This window comes from Notamacropus eugenii, chromosome 6 (genome assembly GCF_028372415.1).
Source record: "Notamacropus eugenii isolate mMacEug1 chromosome 6, mMacEug1.pri_v2, whole genome shotgun sequence".
Lineage (NCBI taxonomy): Eukaryota > Metazoa > Chordata > Mammalia > Diprotodontia > Macropodidae > Notamacropus > Notamacropus eugenii.
In genome coordinates, this window is record NC_092877.1 from 291,097,628 (window position 1) to 291,122,640 (window position 25,013).

A 25,013-nucleotide genomic window follows, 5' to 3' on the forward strand; every position below is an offset into this window, starting at 1 on the left:
GGCAAGCAAGATTAAGTGACTTGCCCAGGGTCACAAAGCTAGTAAATGTCTGAAACTAGATTTGAACTCAGGAAAATGAGTCTTCCTAACTCCAGGATCAATACTCTATCCACTGTGCCACCTAGATGCCCCAAAATAGAATAAATAGTATATCACAGATTTCAGCAGAGACACACAAAGTCAAAGACAGAGACACAAATATCAAAAAAAGGTAAAGAAAATTTACTACAGGGTGACACATTAAATATTGAATCACAAATGAAAATTAATAAATCAATTTGTAAACTCCATCAACGTGAATCCTTCTGAAAACTTTAAATCTTTTTATATAGTAGAGTGCTACACATACACACACACACACACACACACACACACACACACACACATATTACAACACTAAGTTAATTTATGACCACGGGAAGATATCTGGAAGAAATTATGTATAGCTGCTTAAAAGCAGTATGGTAGATATCACACTTTATACTAAGATAAGGTCCAAATATATGACATATATAAAAGGTAACATCTGATTTATTTATTAGAAAAAATAAGAAGAAATTGTTTTTCTGATGCATAAAGGAAAAGTTGCTAACGAAAGATAGGATAGGAGGGATCAAAGAAGATATAATGGACAAATCTGAATATATAAAAGTTTTTGCAGCTAAAATTGGGAAGCAAAGAGGTAATTGGTGGGGGAGGAGGGAAATCTTTGCACCGTTTCACTAATAAAGCTATATAAGGAACTAATTCAAATCTTTAAGAATACAAACCACTTGCCAATTGACAAATGGTCAAAGGAAAAGTATTGGTAGTTATATATACGATAAATACTATATATATATAAAATAAATCCCATTTTTTATCAGGCACGTGAAAAAACGCTCCAACCTAGTAATTAGAGAAATGAACATTAAATCTACTCTGAGGTACTCCTCACACCTATCAGATTGACAAAGTTAACAAAAAGGGGGGGGGGGGGGGGCAGATAATGTAGAACTACTATGGGAAAATCGGCACAATGACACACTGTTCATTGAACCATGAATTGATTTAGCTGTCCTGGAAAGGAATTTCAAACCATGACTAAAACGTCACCAACATGGACAGGTCCTGTGACCCAGCAATACCAGCACTAGTGCATAACTAAGAGATCAAATAAAAAGAAAAGGACTCATATGCCCAAAAATATTTACAGCAGCTCTTTTTAGCAGCAAAGAACTGAAAACAAAGAGGATGACCATCACTTGGGGAATGGCTGAAAAAATTATGGCATATGAAGGTAACGGCATACTATTTTGCTATTAAAATAATGAAGCAGACAGTGGTGTCAGAAATCTTGAAAGATCTGTATGAACTGAATCAGAATAAAGGGAGCAGACCTAGTAGAACATTCTATGTGTAAAAACAGCACTATGAAAACAACAAGTTTGAATGCCTTAAGTAGTCTGATCAACCAATACAATTTTTCTGGTAGACTTAGTACTTCATTGCAATGCAAGGATTTCAAAAATTCCCAATGGTCTCTTAAGGCAAAATGCCTTCCACATCCAGAGAAAGAACTATGGAATTCGACTGCAGAATGAAGCAGATCGTTTCCTTTTGTATTACGTTTTGGTTTGTTTTATGATTTCTCCCATTCATTTTAATTCTTCTATGCAACATGACTAAGGTGAAAATGTATTTAATAGGAATGTATGTGTAGAACCTATATAAAATTGTATGCAATCTCAGGGACTGAGTGAGGAGGTAGAGGGAAATGAAGGGGAGGGAGGGAAAAAAATCTAAGATATATGGAAGTGACTGTAGAACACTGTAAACAAATAAAATTTAAAAAATTTTAGAAAAAGAAAATTGAAAACATTAATAATTACAAATATATGTATATATATATATCTCAAAGTTAATAGTGATCAAAACCATGTTGTACTGGTTTAGAAAATAAAAGCAGATCAATGAAACAGACTATGTAAGAATAATGTAATTTAAATTTCAGTGTATGATAAACCCCAAAGAATCAATTACCAAGGAATGAACTCACAGTCTGACAAAAATTACTGGTAAAATTAAAATTAAAAAACAGATTAGGTCTAGACCAACACTTCATATACGTGATAATAAATTCTAAACATCTGTGTGACTTCAATATTAAAGATCATACTATGTCAAAAATTAGAAAGGGCAGATCAAGTCCCTCTCACAGTTGTGGCTAGGGATTGATTAATCCTTAAGTGACAGAAGTAATCACAAAAGATAAAGTAATGTTGACCACCTGAAATTTACAAGATTTTGCATAAGACACAGTGCAACTAGGGTAAAAAGGAAAGTGGTGAATGAAAGAAAAAATATTCTGTATCAAATATCTCTGATAAGGGTTTGATAATCAAAATAATAAATAGGTATAAAATTAAAAGCCATTTCCCAATTAACAATTCTAAAAAGAATTGCAAATTGTAAACAGCTACAGGAAAGAATTCCCCATATCACTAATGATACAAGAAATGCAAAAAGTAATTCTAAAGTTTCACCTCACATCCAACAAGTTAGCAAAGATAATAAAAGATGGAAACAGCCAACTTTGTAGGGGTTTTAGTTAGTTCAACCCCTACTGGTAAGATAAGCAGGCTAATTGCACTGTTGTTAAATCTGCAAATTGGTTCAATCATTCTGGAAAGCAATTTGCCCATATTATTTTTGATACCAGTGCTACGCAAATAGCCAAAAGGATGTTAATGATTTTTTTAAAAGCCCCAAATAAAGCAAAATATTTACAGCAACTCTTTTCATAGTAGCAAAGAACTGGAAAATGTAGATTGATGGTCACAGAATTTGTAAACATGGGATATTACTGTGCTGCCTTCTTCAGAGATCTGATGAACTATCAATTGGAACACCGACAAAGTCATTTTGTTGGTTAGTTATGTTTAATTATACTTCTTTGTACAGTGGGTGGATGGGAAAAGTAACACTGATATAACTGAAAAAGGAAAATGTTTTACACATTTTTTTAAAAAAAGAAAGATCACTGGTAGATTAAAGTAGGCTGCAGTCTATTATCAAGAATGAATGACGTGGTATAAGCAATATCATAGAGGAAACAAAAACACAACAGAAGAGGAGTAATTTATACAAGCATGACATGGGATAACAGCTCCAAGCTACACTTCTATTAATAAAAACCAGAAAAAAGTCTCCAAAATACTGAGTGAGCCTCCATGGAGGATGTCAGAAAGATATGGACAAAAATCACCTAGGATGAAAAGACACAGATTGTCTGTAGTCAGCAATGCACCTGTGGAAGAAGTAAGCCAGTGACAGAGGTCAAATGTTCCATAATATTTTTACTGAAAAGTCAGGGTTTAACACATAATTCTGGGAAAAGTATGAAGCAGTGGGAATATTTTATAGCTGCCATTTTCAGCTTACTCTTCTCAGGAATCAACATGGTATAGCAAAGAGTGAGGCCCTGTAAGGAAAGAATATATCCAGGTTCAAGGGGATGTTTTTGTATTTTATTTCTTGTTACACCTTTTCAGAAAATATCCCTTTGCAAAAGCTAGTTGATTTTAATTGCTTATCAATGATAATGGGAAGATATAAACTTGTTAAATGACACTAGAGAGATATTGACATTGGCAAATAACGTTGGGAGAATAATCATCAGCTATTGGATATGGCATAGTAGGAGGACCACAATAACAAATGTCTACTGCTGACAGCATCAGAAAAATCCCACAACCCTTTAGCAGTTACCCCCAGAAATCTCTAGGAAAGATGTAGCCAGCTGAACTCTGGGGATGCAACCTAACAGTTATATATGTGAGCTGGGAGAGTATAAATCTAGTCCTATTACTAAATAAGGTAAAGGCTCACGCTCACCAATAGAGTCTCCCAGGGAAAGTAGCAGAGAAGGAGACTATATCTATACTGCATCCTGTCATGGAGGTGGTCAGAAAGTGGTGAGTGAAATTAGGAAGGTACTGCAAAAGTCTAGGAAAGAGGTGATGAGGACAGATAAGAAAAATGCTGTGATGGCAAAACAAGATCTGGCAATTGACCAGATATGTGGGGTTGGATGAGTGTAAGAAAATAAGTATTACACCAAACTGAGACTGGACTCCCAACAGAAATAGGAAGTTTAAAAGAAGGTTGAATTTGAGAGAAAGATAATAACCATTTCGCTTTGGATATGCTGAATTTGAGATATCTATAGGACATGAAGCCCAAAACGTCAAGGAGGAAGTTGGTTATTTGTGACTAGAGCTTGAGAGAGACTAATTAATGTTGGTTATACAGATCTGAGAGTTTTCTAAATAAAGATAATATTTAAACCAATATGAGGTGATGAGGTCACTGAAAAAATTTCTTTATTTATTTATATAGGTCTTCTTTGACCTAGGAGACACCCACATTTGTGAAAGCAAGATACGGATGATCATCCAGCAAAGGAGAATGAGAATGAGCAGGTAGACAAGAGGAGTCAATAGAAAACTGTCATAAAACCCCAGAGAGAATACTCATGAGGAAAAGGGATTCAGCAGAGTCAAAGCCTGCTGAGAGTACCAGGGAGCGACATGGTCATGACTGGCAGTGTAGCTATGTGGAGCAATGACTGGACAGAGGAAAGACTCAAAGTAAGAATACCATTAGGGGTCTATTTCAGCAATGCATTAGCAACTAACTGGATACAGTGGAGTAAGTAAGAGCAGTGAGTGAAGGACATTATTAAAGGTACAAATTTGGGTGACTGGATGGCAATGTTCTCAACTATAATAAATAATTTAGGAAGAAGGATACGCTTTAGGAGGGAGATAAGGAATTTCTCTAAGTTGGAGATGCACATGGGGCATTCAAGTGGAGACATACATAGGGTAGTTGATTACAAGGGCTGGAGGAGCCCTAGGTTAGAATTCTAGATGATAAGACTTGCCACCTATGTGACCTTGGGGGAATTACTTAAGCTATGAAGGTCTCAATTTCTTCATTTGTAAAGTGAGTGGGTTGGACTAAATTACTTAATTTCCCCTTTCAGCTCTAAATTTGTGATTCTAAGATAACTGAATCCATGGGACTTGATGAGATGTCTGAAAGTATAGGAAGAGAAAAGGAGGCCCAGGTTGGGACCCCTGGGGCATATCCCCACATAGGTAGGATTTGAATGATGATGCAGCAAAAGAAACTGAGTTTGAGCAGGTAGAGGGGAAATTTTCTAGGAAATCTAGAATTTGAAATGGCAGAAATTACATTTACACCAAAATTTTATACAATATGTTAAAATAAGCTCTGAGTGGATAAGTACATAAAAAGGTCAAATGTTTTTTAAAACAAACATAGGAGAGCAAAAGAAGGTACCCTTTCTACCTACAACAGCCTGGGGGGAGAATCCATAACCAAAAAGGGTATAGAGTAAATAATAACAATATACAAGAACAGACAATAAAGGGGTTGGGCTAAATGTTATCTGAAGTCTCTTCCAGTTCTAAAATGATTGGCTCATAAATCATGAGCCAATTTAGAAAATGTGAACAGTAATATAGAGGAAAACAACTCTAAAGATATCAAAACTAAACAATCATGAAATGCCAAATCTTGACTACAGAAGACTGATGAAGACACATATTTTTTTCCAAGACAGTAGTGGTAAAGACTACTGGTGGGAAAGCAATTATTTGCTATCAGACACAATCAAGGTGTCAGCATGTTTTATTTAAATGTACTTCTTTGCTACAAGAGGCTTCTTTTGGAAGGGAAGCATTGGGAAATGATATTTCTATAAAGTGACAATAAAACATTTTTAAAACATCAGTCTCTATTTACACAGTCAACTGTTTATGGACTAAATATCTCTCTGTAGTCAGAAATGAAAGGTATTTGAATCCCAATAATTTTCAAAAGGCTGCTCCAAGATGTCAATAATCCAAAACTGAACTGCCATGGAGCCTTCCATGGAAACTGAGGCTCCAACCCCCATAGAGATAAACAAATCATCTGTGGTTTATTTAAACAGCCATGATCCTTTTCACTAGTATGGATTATGAAGAGCTGACAATCATTAATAAGAGTTAGACACTGATACACAGAGATTATCCATTTTCTAAAACTCCACACGAAAAAAACTAAAGTTTCCAACTTAGAAAGTTCTAAGGAGGTACGTTCATAACATTTCTCATTAGAATAGGCTCTAAATGGGATGACTTGGTCAATGCATTGTTCCACTCTATGCATGTTGCTCAAAATACTACAGTAGTTTCTTATATTTCTTGATGAAACACCTTTTCCATTTGATCTTTACAACACTAAACCCAATCAATTAGAGCAATCCTTGGAACATTCCAGGTGAAGCAAAAGTGATTATTTGAGTCAGTCTTTAAGTACTTGCCTATATTGAAAGTTAAGAGAATTAACAGAACTTTCAGGATTAATTATTCCAGCCCCTTCATTTAACAGATGAGAAAACTCTCAGGGAGGTCACTGACACTTTCTCAAATCATACAACCAGTAAAACAGATTCCCAGTTCACTGCTTCCTTCTAATCACTAAATCTATTTTAATAAATATTCCTAGCAACTTTTAAAGCAACATATATAGAAAATGTAAATGATAAAAACAGGAAGTCAGAGGCAAAATTCCCTCAAATGAATATACTGACTAAAAAACACAAGCAGAACAATTTCACAAATTATAGCACTCCTTTGACTCTACTGAGCTCAGAATGCTTTCTATATTGTTTGCTATGTTAATCCTGACAACATCCTCATGAGGAAAAAACACAGCAAGTCGTTTTCAACCATATTTTTGCACAGAGACACACTAACACGAAGGATGAAGCTAATTACTCCCAAGGTCACAAGACAATTAATTATAAAGTTATAGTATATAATAGTTCCAGACGATTATCTTCTCCATTGTTAGTAATGCTTTTTCCTAATCTCTACCACATTCTCTCCATCTACTTCTATTAACACAAAGGAGGCACCTGAGAAAGCATTTATGTAAAAGTCGAGTGTATAGCTTCATATGTAAATCATTAAAATATTTTTTAAACTTTTTAAACAAAAGCTTAGATTTCCAATTCTTCAGCTATTCTGCTGGTACTAACATGTACACTGCTGAAGTAGGAGTTAAAACACTCAATTTAATAAGGACAACCTGAAAGAACATATCAAAATGAGGTCACAGAAAAGCTCTTTGCCCTTGTGATAAGTAACATGCTCAAACAAGGGCAGTTCTAATCCAACAATTCTCAGAGAGAGGAGAAAGGAGAAAGCACCCTTTCATGTATCAGCCTTAGCTGGCTAGCTTAAATGAAACCATTCTGCAGACCAACCAGAAGAGAAACGCTCTGCAATATTACTGGCATCTGCGTTATTTATGTGGATCAATGATCTCTCCAACCCAAGACCTGTGGACTGTGCCTCCTCTACCCTGCCTTTTGATACCTTCTCACATTCAATTCAAAGAACTGGGAGGGGGGCGGGGAAGGTAAGCTTGCATCCTTCCACATAACAGCATTTGTAATATCCTCCATATAGGTTCCTTTAAATCAGGACTTAAACTTTCCCCTCTCACTCATCAGGAAGACAAAACAGCCTGAGCTTTTTGAAAACGCAGAATTTAACTTGTCATATAAGAAGAAAAACAATTTTATATTGAGGGTCTGTCTTCTTGCCACCTACCCCTCACTAGCTTGGCAAGCAAGATGAAGACAATTCTTGAAAACTCAAGAGGACCCAGAGACTGTAGCAATCTTACCTTTGCTTCGACCACCTTCATTTTTCAGTATCAGTGAGATCCAAGAGAGTTAAGACGGCTCCCCTTCAATACTCTCTCCTTTCCCTGACGCCAAGCTGAACAGCCCCCGAACTCTTGGGGCAAGTTGCAGTGACTCACTGTCTGGACCTGAAATTCCAGTTCTTTTGCATTGCTCTGGCTTTCCTTCATCGGACTGCCTGGTCTACCTCGTATCCTATTACACAGCACCAGCATTTGGAGCACCTTGCAAAACAGCACAACATATCACATACCTAGATCTGTCTATACCTGTTGGCCTCAGAATTAACCCTTTAAAATACTATTCTTAAAATGTGAGATTTTAAAATGAAACCATGAGCAAAAGTCCACAATAAGCAAAGACAGTTTTCCCTTCATGGTCACTAAGAAATAATGTTTATTCCACAATAGATTAGTGGTCAATGGAAATAAGCAGTTTTCAAAAAAAATTACAAACTATTTCATGACCATATGAAAGACTGGTCCAAATAATCCATCAGAAGACATGTAAACTAAAATAACTCTAAAGCTTGACCAGGAAAGATGAAAATAGTCAATATTAGATGGGCATCAGGAAGACAAACGTTGAGCACTATCACAGAGTTATAAATTGGTACAATTATTCTGGAAAACAATGTGGAATTACATAAGAAAAGTGCTAATTTATTCATAACCTTTGCTCCATGGCTCCTACTATTTAGGGCACATACTTCCAGGTCAAAGACAGAGGGAAAGGTCACACGTATACTAAAACATTCACAACAGTATTTTTATGTCATTAGAAAAAAAAGGGAGGTCACACGTATACTAAAACATTCACAACAGTATTTTTATGTCATTAGAAAAAAAAGGGAAACAGAACGAATACCCCCTGATATGGAAATAGCTGAACAAACTATGAGAGGCAAACCTAAACAGAAAATGAGAAATGACAAAGATCAGAAATTAAGAGAACCACAAGATATGGAATAGAGATTTAGGGCTGGAAGGAGCTCAGAGGGCATATACTACATTTTATAGGAGAGGAAACTGAGACCTAGAGATATTCTTGGCTTTGCCAAGGAGGCAGAGCTTAAGACTTGTATGAACTGACACATAGTGAAGTAAGCAGGATTAGTGGGCAGGGATGGGGACTGGGCTAGTGATTTCATTTTTACAGGAAACTCTCAGTTGAGGTAACACCCTCAACCAATACAACAGCACTTTCTCTGCAAGTTAAAGAAGTTTAAAGTGACTTGCCCAAAACTACCAGGGCTGTCAAAAGTGGAACCTGAAGCCAGGTTTTCTTGGACCTCAAGGCTGGTTCTCTATTTACTATGCCACACCACCTCACAAGGAAAAGTAGGAGAAAAAATATATACAAATACAAGAAGAATGTTAAGTTAAAACACTAAAATCAAGTAAAATGCTGAGTAATGCCCAAAAGTGAAAAAGATGAGAAAAATTATTTCCCTCCTTTCCACAATAAGTTGCAAGAAGATTATGTCACATTAAAATCTACATAGATGACCACCATTGCAGTTAGTCTTCTAACAATTTTTCTTCTTGGGCAGGGGGGGGGCGCAAAGCGAAGATGGCAGAGTAGAAGGACAGACCTATATAAGCTCCTCCCTCCCCCCATAGCCCATAAAATACCTTTAAAAAATGACCTAAACAAATTCTAGAGCAGCAGAAGTCACAAAACAACAGAGTGAAAGAGATTTCCAGCCCAAGACTGCCTGGAAGGCTGACAGGAAAGTTCTATCACAACGCAACGGGTGTAGACTGGAGCACAGCCCAGTCTTGGCTCGCGGCTCAGCACAGACAGGGCCAGAGCAGGCCACAGGGGGCAGAATCACAGGGAGCAGCTGAGGTTCTGAGATTGTTCAACCCACAAATGCCAGAGACAGTTTCAAAGGTCAGTGAGAAAGCTCTTTCACCTGAGTGAGAAGGGAACACAGTCTGGCCCCACCAGCAGCAGCAGCAGCAGCAGCAGCATCCATTTTGGGAGCCCTCAACCTAAAACCCCTGGGGGAATTGAGCTGCTGATGTGGATCTAAGCCCTGAGGGGCTCTCCTGGGTTGAGGAAGAGTGCTAGCTGTGGAGCTGGGGTGGCTCTGGAGAGGGAACCCTACTGGCAGATACTAGGCAGAACAGAATGCTTGTGGTTGGTCCCAGACTACAGCATAGGCCAGGAGAGGAGTAAACACCTCTCCCTTGATTATGCTACCTTGGAGGTACTAAGAACTTACAGATCCCCAGAGTATGACAAAAGGACTGAAAAGTCAAGTAACTGGCTGGGAAAAAAAATAAGACTACAGAGGCTACTTTCTTGGTTAACAAGTGTTTTCTTCCATCCTTTCAGATGAGGAAGAACAATGCATATCATCAGAGGAAGACCTAAAAGTCAAAGCTTCTGCATCCAAAACCTCCAAAACAAATATGCAATGGTGTCAGGCCATGGAAGAGTTCAAAAAGAATTTTGAAAATCAAGAAAGAGAGGTGGAGGAAAAATTGAGAAGAGAAATGAGAGTGATGCAAGAAAATCATGAAAAGTGAGTCAACAGCTTGCTAAAGGAGACCCAAAAAAATGCTGAAGAAAATAACACCTTTAAAAATAGAATAATTCAATTGGCAAAAGAGGTTCAAAAACCCAATGAGGAGAAGAATGCTTTAAAAAGCAAAATTAGCCAAATGGAAAAGGAGGTTCAAAAGCTCACTGAAGAAAATAGTTCTTTCAAAATTGGAATGAAGTAGATGGAAGCTAATGACTTTATGAAAAACCAAGAAATTACAAAACAAAACCAAAAGAATGAAAAAATAGAAGATAATGTGAAATATCTCATTGGAAAAACAACTGACCTGGAAAATAGATCCAGGAGAGACAATTTAAAAATTGTGGGACTATGTCAAAGCCATGATCAAAAAAAGAGCCTAGACATCATCTTTCATGAAATTATCAAGGAAAACTGCCCTGAGATTCTAGAACCAGAGGGTAAAATAAATATTGAAAGAATCCACCAATCACCTCCTGAAAGATATCCAAAAAAAAAGAAACTCCTAGGAATATTGTGGCCAAATTCCAGAGTTCCCAGGTCAAGGAGAAAATATTGCAAGCAGCTAGAAAGGAACAATTCAAGTACTGTAGAAATACAATCAGGATAACACAAGATCTAGCAGCTTCCACATTAAGGGGTCGAAGGGCTTGAAATATGATATTCCAGAAGTCAAAGGAACTAGGATTAAAACCAAGAATCACCTACCCAGCAAAACTGAATATAGTACTTCAGGGGGAAAAATTGTCATTCGATGATATAGAGGACTTTCAAGCATTCTTGATAAAAAGACCAGAGCTGAATAAAAAATCTGACTTTCAAACACAAGAATCAAGAGAAGTATGAAAAGGTAAGCAGGAAAGAGGAATTATAAGGGACTTACTAAAGTTGAACTGTTTACATTCCTACATGGAAAGATACTATTTGTAACTCTTGAAACTTTTCTCAGTATTTGCGTAGTTAGAGAGATTATACACATATAGAGACAGAGAGTACCGGGTGAGTTCAATAGGAAGGGATGATATATAAAATAATAAAATTAAGGGGTGAGAGAGGAATATATTGGGAGAGGAAAGGGAGAAATGGAATAGGACAGGTTATTTCTCATGAAAGAGGCAAGAAAAAGCTTTTCCAATAGAAGGGAAAAGGGGGAAGGTGAGAGGGGGGAAAAATGAAGCTTACTCTCATCACATTTGGTTTAAGGAGGGAGTAACATGCTCACTCAATTTGGTATGAAAATATCTTACACTACAGGAAAGTGAGGGGGAAGGGGAGAAGTGGGTGAGGGGAATGATAGAAGGGAGGGCAAATGGGAAGAGGGATTAATTAGAACTAAACACTTTTGGGGTGAGACAAGGTCAAAAGAGAGAATAGAATAAATGGGGGGTAGGACAGGATGGAGGGGAATATAGTTAGTCTTACGCAACATGACTACTATGGAAATCTTTTGCAAAACAATTTTTCTTCTTTATAATGGAGTACATGGAGGGGATATATATCTGGATATGACTAATGTTAAAACATAAGCAATAAAAAGCTTATCACACACAAAGGAAAGGATTTTTTTTTAATTAAGAAAAGCAACCTGGCCTAAACTTTTTTCTTCAGGATAAAGAATAAAGGCATTAATAATCATTGTATTCAGCGCTACTTTTCTCATGATGCCCCTGAACCTATCTAGAAAAAACTTTCTTCTCATGGGAATCCAAAACAAACCTCTGACAAGAATGCACACTATTCAGAACACATAAACATGTTAAAATACCCTCCACAGCAAACCTGTTTGGGCAGTCAAAGGAGATTTTTTTTTTCTCTGAAAACAGGAGCTAACCTGTAAGAAGGAGCCCAAGTTTGCTTGTAATTGGTTTATTTGTTCAGCCATTTATATGTATCAATAGAATCTTATTAATAATGTCAAGTATGTAAAAGAACCTTGGCAAGCACCTAACACAATAATTTTCACAGACAAGAAAACTGAGAGTCAGAGAGGGGAAAAGATTTAAATTGTCTATGGTCACATGGCAAATTAGTGACGAATCAAGTGTTTAGTGTTTGTTGAACCAGTTTAGGTGTCTTGATCTGGAATCCAGAAACAGCTAACAGCGAGAATGTCCCCCAAAAGACAGGCTTTGCCCTAAAGAATCTGACAAATGAACATCCAAGTAGTCATTCACCACCACATAAATATTTCGAACATCCATGATTTCATTAACATGAGTTTTCCTCCCTCTTGTGCAAATGGTAATAAACTCTCTATAACTTTAGATGGTCCTAATAATTCACATCCTGCTCATCAATTGGGAAACGGCTAAACAACTTGCGGTATGTGAATGTAGTGAAAGATTATTGTTGTATAAGAAATGATGAGCAGTCAGACTTCAGAAAAACCCAGAAAGACTCACATGGACTGATGCTGAGTGAAGTGAGCAGAACCAGGAGAATATTGTACGCAGTAACAGCAACCTTGTTTGATGACTGACTTTGATAGACTTAGCTCTTCTCAGCAAGACAAATCTAAGACAATCCCCAAAGACTTCACTACGCTTGTACATGTATAGCCTATATCAGATTGCTTGCCGTCTTGGGGAGATAGGAAAGTGAAGGAAGGAGGGAGAAAAAAATTTGGAACTCAAAACTTTATAAAAATGAATTCTGAAAACTATCTTTACATGTAATTAGAAAAAAATACATTACTATTAAGTGGGGGGAAAAAATTCATCACCCTGCTGCCAGACTGATGGTATATCCCTGAACTGAGATAAGATGGTCCTCAGGTTAGTTCCTAGGCAAAGTACTCATCACACAGTAGGGCTGATGATAACTGACAACTTCTAAGGTCCTTTTCCAAATCTAGAATCCTTTCTATATGTGAGTAGAAAGAGAAGCAGAGCTGAGACAGAAGCAAGAGTGAGTGAGCTAAGGGAACGTGCTTGTAGGGGAGGCCTTACAGAAAGAACTCTTGTGATATCAGCGTTCTGTCTGTTGATCTGCGTTAATTCCTCAGGCAGAAGCCCTGCCCATTGGTCTTTATAAGTGAATTGAGATGAAAGCACTAGTGAAGTGTAAGAATATTGATATAGCCCTATTAAGCTGTGTTTTCCTAGAAAAAGCAGTTTCAGGCAGGAGCCCCTGGAGCCTGCTGTCAGGCAGCAGCAGGGAGAGTTTGGAGAGGAACAGTCCCCAGGAGCTGAGGCAAGAAGCAGGAGCAGAGAGCTCCCTGCTTGGGAACCCAGGCACATGGAGGAGGGGTCTCTCAGCCAAGACGAGAGAGGACCTTATTGGACACGTATATTCATTAAGGAGATTGTTCTTACAGTGACGTAGTGGTGGGTGGTGTGGTATTTTCTGCTACCCTCAAGGAGGCATCCTGAGAGGGAAGCCACTAGCCTAGGAGCCTCTGACTTTGGGGACACAATGACACGCACTATGTGCCATATGACACACTGAGCGTTATGAGACACACACACGCATCAAAAGATAGGCTTTGCTTGAGGAAGTTGCTATTGCTGTGAATGTTATGCTTTACTGAGCAGTGTTTAGTTTATTCCTGCATTAACAGAGAATTTATTATACGATGCAATTAGATCCTTAAAATCATTCACAGCAACAGTCCTCAGCTGTGCTGCCATGAGGAGTTACAAAACCAGGTTTTAGTTTTATTTATTAGTTCAATAGTATTCTTAATTTCAGTTTTATTAATTTCTCCTTTCATTTTCAGAATATCTAATTTGGTATTTAATTGGGGATTTTAAATTTGTTCATTTCCAGCTTTTTTAGTTTCGTGCCCAATTCATTGATCTCCTCTTTCTCTATTTTATTCATGTAAACGTTTAGAGACATAAACTTTCCCCTAAAATTGCTTTGGCTGCATAAGTTTTGGTATGTTTTCTCATTGTCATTCTCTTGGATGAAATTACTGATTGTTTCTATCTTTAAATGGCTCTTTATTATATGGAATTTTTATTGCATGGTGATCTGAAAAAGATGCACTGAATATTACAGCAACTTATCATGCACATAATACACTATTAACCAGGTGGGATTTATACCAGGAATGAAAGGCTAGTTCAGTATTAGGAAAACTATCAGCTTAAATGACCCATAACAAAATTAACAGAAATCATGATTATCTCAATAGACGCAGGAAAAGCTTTTGACAAAAATACAGCACCCAATCCTATTAAAAACACTAGAGAATATAGAAATAAATCAAGTTTTCCTTAAAATGATAAGTAGCATCTATCTAAAACATTATAATATAATGGGGATAAACAAGGATGCCCATTATCACCACTGTTATTCAATATTGTACTAAAAATGTTAGCTTTAGCAATGAAAGAAAAAGAAATTGAAGAAATTACAATAGACGATGAAGAAACAAAGCTATCACTCTGCAGATGATATGATGGTACACTAAGAAAATCCTAAAGAATCAACTAAGAAACTATTTGAAATAATTAATAACTTTAGCAAAGGTGCAGGATATTAAAATAAACCTACATAAATCATCAGCATTCCTAGATGTTACTAATAAAACCCAGCAACAATAAGATAGAAATTCCATTTAAAGTTACTGTAGATAAGAAAGCAAAAATTCTAAGCAGCCCTACAGGAAAGTCTGATGAACAGACCTGGAAGTGGACTATATGTCTCCTGCCCAAGTACCAACCTAGCTAACTGAGTTCAAAAAGACTCATCTCCAGATTAGTTTCAGGCAATATATCTTTCAGCCACAGCAACACAGTGACACAGGTTACAATTCGAATTAGTGAGAGAACTACCAATGTATTCTCTAAGTATTAGGTTACTTAGAGAAGTGATTTCCAAGCCAATTTTCAAAGACTATCCCAGGGCATTTTATAATTAAAAAAATAAAAACACCAAGAGAACTAGAAATCGGGAATGGTAGGACAATTAACAAACTCCACTGATACGGCTTTTTACGTATGATAAGCATTGTATTTCTTCCCTTCTCAATGGGCAGGGGAAGGGTGCTGGAAGGGAGAAAATTTGGAATTGAAAACAAAAAAATAAACTCCAGTCAAAAAATTAGGAATCACTGCTACACGATGTTTCTTCAGTTGTCACTCAACATACAGAAGGTGTTTTGTTTATGTCAAATAATAAGAGTTTTGACAGTAGGAAAGCCCTGAATCTGGCAGATTGGATACGTTCCAGGACACCTCCATGTGTGATCTAATCTTGCCAACTGATATTAAATATTTTTTAAATATTTTGAAACTGTGACAGTGACTGAACTATTGCAAAGAGTTGAGTAAAATTTCCATGGCAAAGTCAAAGCTCACCACCTCATAATGTTTGCTGATCAAGAAGTATTCAGATTCATATGGAGAGTAGAACATTAGATCCAGGGAGAGCCATGTTGGTGAAAATTCTATTTGTCCTCAGATCACTCCTTTATTAAGAACGCAGCTCTCATTTTGTGGGTTTGCTTTGATTATCTCAGAAAAGTATAAAGTAAACTTGGCTTTAATAATTTAATGGTATTAACTAAATTACCTTCAAGTAATTTATACTAAAGGACTTTTGAGGAATTTAGATCAACACAGCCAATAGAACGAACATGACTGCAATTAGATTTCCCTTATATCATTCTTTCAAAAAAAATAGTGATATATCATTTGATTTTACATCCTATAAATTTTCCCCTCTATAATTTCCCCTCCTTCCCATAGAGCCACTCCATATTGCAAATTATTTTTAATAGAAAAGAAATAGAAGAAAAAAATGAGAAAAATACATTTAAAAAATTTTAATATATGCACTGCTCCACACCCATAGAATTTACACGTCTGAAAAGGAGGCCAAAGAGGTATCTTCACATATCTCTTCTTCGGGGCCATTCTTGTTCTTCCTAATTTTACAATATTCACTTCAACTGTTTTGTGATCACCATGTCTTCTTTACACTGCTGTAATCATTGTGTATATTGTTTTCCTAGCTCTGCTTATTTTATATTCTGCAAAGAATTTTACAACCACCTTCTCAATTCTTAAGAATTATTCCCTTGATGTCCATCAACTAGGAAATGATTTAACAAGTTGTGGTATATGAATGTAATATAATACTATTATGCTACAAGAAATGATGAGCAGGCAGATTTCAGGAAAACCTAGAAAGACTTACATGAACTGATGAAGAGTGAAGTGAAGAGAACCAGAACACTGTACACAGTAACAGCAACACTGTTCCTTCACTGACTTTGAGAGTGTGAGGTGATGAGAACCTACACCAAGGTGATGGCAGTGTCAGACAAAAGACGGGAGTGTGGATAGGAGAGGTGTTTGGAAGGTAGAAGCCACAGGCTCTGGCAATTGATTGGATATAGGGAGAATGAGGAGTCAAGCGTGCCTGGGAGATTGACGGATACTTGATGGTAATGGGAAACTCAGGAAGGGGTGTAGGGGTTTGAAGGAAAAGATTAATGAGTTTGGTTTTGGACACATCAAGTTTAATACTCAAACATCAAGTCTGAAATGTCCAATAGCCAATTAGAGATAGTGGAGCTATCTCTAGACTGGAGACTAGAGATCAGGAAAGGTTAAGGCTGAACAAATAGATCTGAAAATCATTTGCATAGATACATGTTGGGATCAAAACACTTTAAGAGATTATAACCACCTTTTTATTATTTCTATGGGGAAATATGTTCAGAGTAACAAAAAAATTAAATTTAAAATATGGAACATCATCTATTCCTATACTAGGGGCACCTATATAAGAGTTGAGAAACACTTTTTATCCATGAGAACAAAAACATTCTAACCATAATAATGACATAATGCAATTTTATTCCTAAAAAGGAAATGAAAATAGCAACACTGCAAAGCATCAACTTTGATAGACTTAGCTCTTCTCAGCAATACAATGATCTAAGACAATGCCAAAAGACTCAAGAGGGAAAATGCTATGTCCTGAGGAAGAATTATGGAGTCTGAATGCAGATCAAAACATAATGTTTTCTCTTTTTTTGTTGTTTTCTTTCTAGTGGTTTTTCTCCTCTTTTCTGATTCTTCTTTCACAACATGACTAATGTGTAAATATGTTTAATATGATTGGACATGTATAGCTTATATATCAGAAGCCTACATATCAAACTGTTTGCCATCTTGGGGAGGAGAGAGGAGAGGAAGAAGGGAATAAAAAAAATTTGGAACTCAAAATCTTCTAAAAGTGAATGTTGAACAAACTATCTTTACATGTAATTGGAAAAAATAAAATACTATATTAAATGAGGGAGGAAAAGAAAAAAAAAGGAAATTAATTCCTACTATTACCTATCCTGATCTTTAGGCTTCTCTGTCCTCTTATAAATTCTATATCATGTATTTAAAATTAATTGTACACCCTCTTGTGTTGTTTTTTAATTACAAGAACTTGGAATGTTTGAAGAGCTAGAAAAGGATTTAATGATCATCTAGTCCAACGTGGAGGCAAAATGAACAAGGTTCTTTGACTCTAAGGCTCAGTGTTCTTTCCGCTAGTACACCATGCTGTCTCTAGCACTGTTTGCACTGAGACTCTAAATTACTTTAGAGCAGGAGTCAGAATCTCACAATTCTTCTACATCTCCCATGATACCTAACATAAAAAAATAGCAGGTGCCTAACAATAGTTTTAGAATTGAATTTAAATGTAACTCAAATAAAGATATGACTTTTAAAGAGTATCACATTAAACATCTAGGATAATCAGAAGATAAAAGAACATTTTCCATTTGCTAACATTAAATTTACTCTTAAAGTAAAGTTGAAGTGTATTTGGTATAAAATATAAAGTTTTGTTCTATAAAACAATTTACTGTTCAAATTTCCTCGTTAAAAGGTCAAATCCTAGTATTATGAGAATCCTACATTATAGAGGATGTCACAAGTGAGTTAGAGATTTGAAAGCTTATGTACAGGAACTATGATAGGCATTAAGGTAGATTTCCTTGACCCAAGTGGCACCGGTCAAGTTTTCCATGAGAAATCCTATATACAACATACAAAGTGCAATTTCTGATTCTGAAATACAGAACTTTCTACATCCCTTCTAGAAGAACAACCAAGTTATTCGATGGAAGACAATTACAAAAGCACAGAACACGCCAAAACCTTGCCAACTATTCCCTGAGCGGTGAGTGTATAAAAAGCAAGTTTTAACCTGAGAACTGGCAAAAAAAAGAATTTTGTCCAACACTGGTTAACTCTTGATGAAGAACTCTAGTAAACATACCATAAAAATTCCAAATGGAAACATTATCTAGATATAAAAGGACCATACCATAAACATCAGAGAAGGGAAAAAAGTATCTTTTACAACCAAAGTAAGAGGAAGATATCTTGACCAAACAACAGCTAAAGATCATCCGAGAGGTGACACACTGGCAAGAGCACCAGATCTGGAGTCAGGAGGACCTGAGCTCAAATCCAGCCTCAAAGTCACTTAATGTCTACTGCAGTTTCCTCTAACGTAAAATAGGCATGATATTAGCAGTATCTATCTACCAGTGCTGTGGTAAAGCCCTTAGCGTAGTGCCCGGCACATTACAGATACAATTTAGAGCTGGAAGAGACCTGAGAGGCCAGAGAAAATAGAGAATTTCTGAGTACCTAAAAACTGCAAAACTTTAGCATAAGCAACATCAATACAGTCAGAATTACAAGGGAAAGTCAACTGGGGAAAAAAAATCTTTGCAACAAAATTCTCTGATAAAAGTTGGATATTCAAGACACACAAGGAATTGATTCAAATATGTAAGAGAAGAACTATTCTCTAATAAACTGTCAAAGGGCAAGAATAGGAGACAGGTTTCAAAAAAGTTATCAACAATCATATTTTAAAAATCAAGTAAGCCAAGCCAATTAAGAATGTGTATATTATGACTATAACAATGTAAATAAGTAGCAAGACAAAGCAATCAAGAATGAATGCTGCGATGTAATAATCATTAAGAAGGGCTGCAAAGAAGAGATATGAGAGGGCCTCCCTTTTTTTTTTTGCAGCGAGAGTGACCTATGGATGTTGAACACTACATATTCAGTGTCAGACTTAGTTATTTACACTGAACTTTTTTCCCCTTTTTAAAAATTCTTTGTTATAATAGATTGCTCTCTGAAGGGGAAAGAGGGAGAGACACACTGAAAAAGTTCTGTGAGACAAAAACAAAACATATCAATATTTCTTTTTAATACTCCAAGGAAAGCAAATTAAAACAGTTCTGAGCTAAAATGAGCAACGTGTAAAGACAGACACACTGATGTACTCTTGACAGAGCTGTCACTTGGCTCAACTATTCTAAAAAGCAGTTTGGAACTACAGCCCCAAAATTACTTAACTGTATAGCCTTCAGTCCAGTTACAGCACTGTCAGGCAAATATCCCAAATCAGCCAAAGGCAGAGGGAAATGATTCATGTACAAAATATTTATAGCACTCTTAGTTGTAGCAAAAGAATGGAAACAGAAGATACCCAGTGATTGGGGGGAATTTATGGTATAGGAATGGGGTGTAATGTTATTAGGTCATAAGAAATGACATGATTATAATATTTACAACAATAAAAGTAAGAAGTCAGAAGTCTGGTAAGATTTATACGAACAGATGCAGAGTGAAATAAGCAGAACCAGGAGAATAATTTATACAATGACTACAAAGTGGCAGCTAAAAATCTAGGAACACTTTTCAGGGCTCAAGTCTACCCTAAGGCTACCAAGCTGAAGGTAAAGTGCTAGCCTACACTGGCAAAGGGTTTGCTCATCAAGGTCCATACGTATCTCCTATAATTATACAAAGGAAAATCAATGCAGTGACCAATAATTACTCTGGAAGACTGATCATGAAGCATGCTTCCCACCCTGTTGACAGAGGGTGGTGCAGTAACGCGGCATATACATTCTCAGACATAACCACCATGTTAATATTTTTCACAACTAAACTTACTTGTTCCAAGAGATGGGTAGTGATAGTGCTTCCAAAGGGGGGGAAACCAAAAAGAACATGAATGAAATCATGAAAATCACAATGAAAATCACACAGATAAAAAGTTTAGGGATTCAAAAATCAGGTCATGAATTTATACTGTCAAATTCAATACAGACTTTTAAAAATTGTATTGTAAAAGTTTAGCTTAATTTGTGGTCCACTCTTCCTTTTTTGTTTTTTGACATGCTTAGGTTTTCAGTGTGCTTTTTCTTTTTTTTTTTTTTTTTAAGTCAGGAACTCTGGTAAGAATTCATCCTATGAATTAAACTGAACTCAGGGATTTTCCCTTTAAACTTTTGAAAATAGATTTAATTCTTTTACCACAGAAGTACAAATAGCTTATTTTTTTAAATCTATGTTATGACTGATTACAGAAGACTATCAGGCAAGTTTCTAGGTCAGAGAAGGCCTGAACTTTAACCCTTGCTCTTCATACTCAAATGGATCTACACGCTCAGCAATGAGGACTCCTCCCCTGTGCCCTTACTTAAGCATTGGGTGCAACTTCTGTCTGGGTCTTCCCATGTGTTCCCCAGAGAGAAAGGAGTCCGCCTGACACGCTGAAGCGACACGCTGAAGCCTCTCTCGTTCCTCGCATAACAGAGGATACCAGTGGTACACTTCAGTCCACCCTATCCTTTGCCTTTATCACATGACCAGCCTCATTTTTACTGCTCATTCATTTTCTTTGTGATATCCTGCTACTCAAAGTTTCTTTTAGGTTAAAAGCCCTGGTCAAACCTGTCGTGGTTTTCCTTAACCTCCAAATGATACTAATTTTTTATTGTTATGAGACTACAGTATTTCATGGCTTGTAGCCATACATAACTGCCAGTAGAATACTGGGATTAAAAATATGGTTCTTATTTCTGGGACACGTTTGGAATCACTAAGGAGCTCCTCAAGAAAATCCAGACTGCTTTCTTCTTCTGCTTAATTCAAAGTTCAGTTCACTGTACATTTGTATTCTCTATCAGAAAACAAAACACAACAACCAAAAAAAACCAAACCACCAGCTCTTGAAGAATGGGGATTGTACCAATTTTCATCCTGGATTTTTCTCATGGGAGAACTCTAATGAACACTTGTCAAACTGAAATGCCATTTTAATTCATCCCCCTTAGCTAGCGCTCTCTAATTCCGCTTTGCCACTCACACCTCATCGGTCCTCTTAGTGGCCTCGGCCTCTTTGATTGGAGGCATGGAGGATAAACTGAATAAAAACAGAAACCTCCTTCCATAATCTCCCTTTAAAGAGGGCCCCATAGTACAATCATCTCCTCCTTTGCCATGAGTCGAACTGCTTGGTTTGGGCACAGGCCCCTTTACTGAGTACCTTCCCTTTTCAGTTTCCTGCCTTACATGTGAGCTCCCGGAGGGGAGGGACTGTCTTTGTTTTCTTATTTGTATCCTCAGCACTCACCACACTGCCTGGCATACAATAGGAGCTTAATAAATATTTACTAAAGCATATAGTATAACCTGGTTTTACTTCACATAATTCCCAGTTTTCTTTATAGGGTTGGTACTACTAAAGGCAGCACAAATATCTGTGGGAAAGAGCAATGGACCCTTCAAAATCCTTAAATGCAAATTTTATCACACAAATTACAACTATTGCCTGATCTCCACAGTATTATTATTAAATTTTGTATTTCAGATTGATGTATTTTAATTCCTCAAAATAAAAATACCAGTTAAAAGACTACAGAATTTAATAAATGTCATAAAGAAATCGCTGAAAGAAAAAAGTGACGTATATTTTAATGACTATATTCTTTTGGAATTTTTTTCCCTTTTAATACAGCCTTTATTTTTCCTTGTTGGTGACAATGAGACTTTAGTATCTAGGGAAAAAAAACAGTTTGAGGAAATGACAGGCAAGGTGGCTTGACACATGGCACAAATAAACGGTCTGCTGCTTGTCGTTTGTCTTTCATCAGGGAGGTAATGCTATGACATGCAAGTGAATTGGATTTAAGTGAGGGAGGGCTGTGAAAGGTCACTACCAGCCTCACTTTCTCCTCCACAGCCATCTAGGTCCAGTGGCCAGATATAAATCAGGACAACAGGAAATGACCCTGGATGAATAGGAGACCTTGACCTTAAGCTAAGGTCTTTAACAGGTCTCAGCTTGACTGTCCATTTAGTCATTAAGGCTTAATAAGAAATGAAGCAAAGAATGACCCTTTAAAAAGTAAATTAATCTGGGAGGGGAAGACCCTCAGGGTTTCTAGTCAAAAAAGAAACAATTGCTATTTACATTCATTCTGAGCCAATCAATGGGCTCAAACAACGACCAAGTAGACCTACAGTTGGCCAATCAATGAGAGCCAGAGTTATTTGGAGTTAAGGCTAAGAGAAAAAAAGTTTCAGAGATTTTAGAGAACTTATTTTAGAGTTTTACATGTTTGTTACTATTTTGTGTATTTAGGTGCTTTAACAGAGTTAAAGACATTGCTAACATTTTGTTTCTAAAAAAAGTTTAAGATATCAGCAATGCGTCCTTTGACTTGATTATATTAGCATTTTGTCAAGAATACTAAAAGACAAGGTAACAGTATAAAGCTAAGATCTGGCAAAAAAACTACTATCTGGAAAAAAATTGTTAAGATACAATGTAATGAATTTGTTAAAAGTTTTATATTCTTTTCTTTTTAGCCTCAGACATTCTCTACAAGTTGGAATAGACCATTGTTGCTTCTCATATAATACATATCTGATGAATCATGTTTGAATGAAGGTAAGCAAAAGTTTTGTTTCCATGGCAGCTTTAAATTGTTATAATTGTTTTATTAACCCTTTACTAGCTCTTCTTATATTTTATAGGTTAACATAAAAAATTCAAACATTCAGGTAATAATGGACAATGAATTCTGCTCCACAATTTAACACTAAAGGACACCTTGATATTTTATGGGAACTTTGTTTTAATAAAAAGTATTATTTCCAAAATACTCTTTAATTTCCACACAGTTTAATAATGATGCCCTACACTCACTGTACACTAATTTATTAGAAGAACTTGAAGAAAAAAGTCAGCAATATCTACAAATGAGGCAGCAACCAAATAGCTTCCCAATGTTACGCGTCAGAATAGCTTCTCTGCGTCCTAAGCCACACGCTCTTTCTACATAAAACCACCTTTCTTGAATCAGAATGTGATACTTGGCATTTGGAGGAGGGAGGACAAAGGGGTCCTCCCCCTTTGCTGGAAGTGCTATGTATACACATCGATACAATTTCATTGCTGATCAGTAAGGAAGGTTTGGTCCATCTTAGGCCAATTGGCCCCTCCTTAGGGGGCCAGGTGCTCACCATATTAATGCCAAACACAGTGCAGCTTTAGCCTGTAGCCCCACTGAGGTCAGAACTCCAGAGCTCGATGGATCCATCAGTTTTAGCCTCCTCATTATCGAGGACCATACCAGGATGATACTTAGCATTTAAAGAACTGGTGTTGAAAAGATTTTTAAATATCTTTAAATATCTTTTTATCAGGGTAAGGTTTTCACTAACTCAAAAACTTTTATTTATGCCCCAACATGTGAAATTTTTTTTAATTTAATTTTTTTGGTCTTCCCCTCTCCCTCACCATCCCACACTCGAGAAAGCCACCATTTGATACATATTTACAAATATATGTAAAAACCATACTATGCATACTTCTATCAGTTCTTTCTCTAGGTGGATAGCATCCATGTGAAATTTCAAAATATTTACTACTTTGGCAATTTAAATATACTTCACAAAAACAGGCAATAAAAGCAAAACTTAAAGGTATTTATAAGGTGATACCAAAAAACTAGTCTCCCTTAAGGAAATTCAAGAACAAGTTAGCTCTGTGCATCTGTGCTTCTGTTACTCCAATGGTGGTTTAACTGACAGGAAGCCAAAAGGAAGACAGAACACACAAATGTCAAGTATTTCCTGCCCTCTGTACTACATCTTCGGATCTACTATATCGCAGTTCATAGGTTTATGTGAGAGTCAGAAAGAAAATATCACAGTTTAATTAAGAAAAAAATATTTCCACGTTGAAGACTAAATTTCAATATGACAAAGAAACACTTGGCCTTTATTCGTACGTTAACTTTATATTATATTCAGAAAAAACTCTGCAAACCACAATTACAAAATGAAGTTAACTTCAAGTTAACTTTTAAAACCTTGTTAGGTTAATAAATATAGAAACTTCTGTAACGTGGACACCCATATAGCAAAGAACAGCCCTCCCCAAACCTCCATCATCTGTCAAAAGGCAGCAAGATGAAAAATGTTCTCTTTAAATTGACTCCTCATAGGACTATCTAGTCTGCTCTACCTCTTTAGTTTAGGGGCTATTTTTATAATGACTCTCCTTAAATTCACTAGCCAATAAGGATTTCCAGTTTTCTGTGATACATGTTCCACTCATGCATGTTGAACCACTAACTATGCTCAAATGAATTTCACTTAAGAACATACTCCAATTTCATGCTCATTTAAATTTAAACCACAAATTAAATGCCATCTTACTTTCTGCCTCTCCCTTCCCTATCTCTCTGGTAATCACACGGACCTCAGGAATTGTTTACAACTCTTTATGGTCTTTTATTTGTCACCAGATGTTTTTCCCTTCTTTAATCAAATTCTGCCGTTCTTCTCCATCCTCAGATAAATTTTATAAAAGGCCCTTTGCCCTTTTAACGCCCCTTTACCTAGCTCTGTGCATAGCATTATGTCC

General features: G+C 36.5%; 1 protein-coding gene across 13 annotated transcripts in view; it reads right to left on the reverse strand.

Annotated features, from left to right (window-relative positions):
• ELF1 (E74 like ETS transcription factor 1) overlaps positions 1-25,013 on the reverse strand; it is a 127,105-nt gene that overhangs the window by 56,284 nt on the left and 45,808 nt on the right. The window contains exon 1 of one of the 13 annotated variants that reach the window (XM_072617091.1): positions 7,750-7,857. The exons of the other annotated variants lie outside the window; for them this stretch is intronic. The gene's annotated coding sequence lies outside the window, so the exon portion shown is untranslated. Of the gene's footprint in view, positions 1-7,749; positions 7,858-25,013 lie in introns of those variants that run through there. 13 annotated transcript variants of the gene reach the window in all.